Source organism: Schistocerca americana, unplaced genomic scaffold (assembly GCF_021461395.2).
Source record: "Schistocerca americana isolate TAMUIC-IGC-003095 unplaced genomic scaffold, iqSchAmer2.1 HiC_scaffold_158, whole genome shotgun sequence".
Taxonomy (NCBI): Eukaryota; Metazoa; Arthropoda; class Insecta; order Orthoptera; family Acrididae; genus Schistocerca; species Schistocerca americana.
In genome coordinates this window covers 415,001-417,500 of record NW_025725666.1, presented here as the reverse complement: position 1 = coordinate 417,500, position 2,500 = coordinate 415,001, and the positions used below count along the sequence as shown (strand labels likewise).

The following is a 2,500-nucleotide window of genomic DNA, read 5'->3' as shown; positions in this document are numbered from 1 at the left end:
TGCCCGCTTTGAAGGTAACGTCGGCGTCGACCTTCACCTTCTTGTCGCGCCCAGACGCGACTAAGGCGAGGGTGAAACACTTCCGGGCGTTGATCTGCAGCCCCAGATGGGCGAGGGCTGCGATGGCTGCGTCGATGAGGGACTGCAATCCCCTCGCGGTCGATGCAAAAAGCAGGACGTCATCTGCGAAGGCCGCAGCGTTAACTCTGCGACCAAGGATCCGAGCTCCGATGTGGGAGGGAAGTTGACTCAAAACATAGTCCACCGCAAAATTGAAAAGGAGGGGGGAGAGGGGATCACCCTGACGCACACCCCTAGCCGGCTGCAGGGGCACGCCCACGTCGGCGCCGCCCGCTATCACCGTCGTGCTACCCTCGTAACACCTTTCGACGTACTCAATAAAGCAATCCGGCAGGCCATGAGCCCTCAGCACGGGGCGGAGGGCGGCATGGTCCACCGAATCGAACGCTTTAGAGACGTCGATCGATGCCACAAAAACAGAGCGACAGGAGCGGACTGCGTCGGTGAGAGCAGTGTCCAAGATGAAGGTGTTTTCCAACATCCCATCCCGGGGGATGAATGCCCGCTGACGTTCGTCCACAGCACATGCACGCATCAGGCGTGACGCGAGAACCTTGTGAAAGGTCCGCGCCAACACCGAGCAGACCGTAATGGGGCGAAAGTCAGCGGGGGATGTTGGTGCAGCCGTTTTGGGGAGAAGTGACGTCCGGGCGCGAAGCAGACGCTCGGGGAGGGCGCGGGCCAGGAGGAAGAGGTTCAAGAGTTTCACCAGGACTTCATGCGGCAGGCGCCGCAGCTCCGCTGGAGTCAGGCCGTCCGGCCCGGCTGCCGATCCCCTGGGCGGCAAGGCAGCAGCGACCTCCTCACGTGTGACCGGCCCCCATAGGCACTCAGGAGCGACAGGCTCCGAGTGCGGGAGAAGGCGGTCACGGATGAAGCCGGCGGTGGAGATCGGCTTCTTCGTGAAGAGGTCCGCCCAGAAGTCCAGCAGACCGGGGATGTCGGGTGGCGGCTGCAGCAGGGTGCCGTCCAGCAAGCCGCGCACGCAACGCGCACGCGACCTACGGAAGGCGTCCTGTGTCCGCGCGTATTCCCAGCGGCGCCGCTTGCGCTTCTGCAGCGGCGGGGCGGCAGGCGGCCGCTTGGATGGTTGGCGCGGCCGCTGTGTCCTGGTGATCGACCTCTCCCCCCTGGACCCGACCGACGCAAGGGCATCCGGGAGCATGCCCAGGATGACATCGGGCGGCGTGCCCCGCCCCAGACCAATGACTCGATCCAGGGCAGAGAAACGCTGGGCGGAAGCAGGTAGCCCCGCCAGATGCTCCCAGATGGCGGCGTCAGTCGGCCCCTCCGGCGGCGGCCCGGTGGTGTCGGCCGCGAAGTCCTCGGCTGCGTCGACGGGCGGCGCAGCGGCCTCGCCCGCGTCAGGCAGCGAGCTCGCTGCTCCACGGCGGGACGCCGGCTCTTCGCCCCGACCGATCTCAAGTGCCTCCATGAATTGGCGGACAAGCTGCTTGTGGGCAGCTTGCCGCCGTCGGCACTTGATTGCCTCAAGCGTTCGGTCGGGGAACATCCTGGTAAGTTCTTGATTTACAAAGAAGAACCGGGCGTCCCTCTCAAGGAACAGTTCGGCCTCTGCCTTGGCGAGCGACAGGACTTCTTCCTCCGTCCACCTCGCGCGATGCCTCTCCGTCACGATCTCAGCGTTGGCGGCCGCAGGGTGTTGGCGGCGGCGATGGACCCCGAGACCGTTCTTCGTGGTAAAAGTGCGGTGGCACTCACTGCAAGCAAAGGGAGCTACACAAACTATCGCATTTTCGTTACGGCCGGTTGGCCGGATAGGTGCTGGGGTAGCTGGGGTGGCACCTTCAGCGGAAGGGCCACCATCTCTTGTTTCTTGTCGGCTGCCCCCAACTATAAAGGGATAATGCGAGGGGGGGCTGGTAACCCCCCCAAGCCCCTGGTGCGGTCTTCCACTCTGCGAAAATCAGCGGGCCCACGAGAAGGGGAGAAGACCGCAGGAGAGGAGAGGCTAAGAGGGCTAGGCCCTTGTATTGCGCATCACTCTCCCTGTAACTATAACCCAAGGAAGGCACCTCGCAGCAGCAGCACGACTACATCAAGACCGCACTTCGGAAAGCCAAGTCCGGATGCAGCCACACCGCCGCCACTTGGCCACCTTAAGAGAGTCATAGTTACTCCCGCCGTTTACCCGCGCTTGCTTGAATTTCTTCACGTTGACATTCAGAGCACTGGGCAGAAATCACATTGCGTCAACACCCGCTAGGGCCATCGCAATGCTTTGTTTTAATTAGACAGTCGGATTCCCCCAGTCCGTGCCAGTTCTGAGTTGATCGTTGAATGGCGGCCGAAGAGAATCCGCGCACCCGCGCGCCCCCGGAGGAGCACGCTAAGGCGGACGCGGCCTCGCAGCAAGGAAGATCCGTGGGAGGCCAAGGCACGGGACCGAGCTCGGATC

General features: G+C 63.2%; 1 pseudogene; it reads right to left on the bottom strand.

Moving 5' to 3' along the window:
- LOC124570029 overlaps positions 1-2,500 on the bottom strand; it is a 7,963-nt pseudogene that overhangs the window by 2,879 nt on the left and 2,584 nt on the right.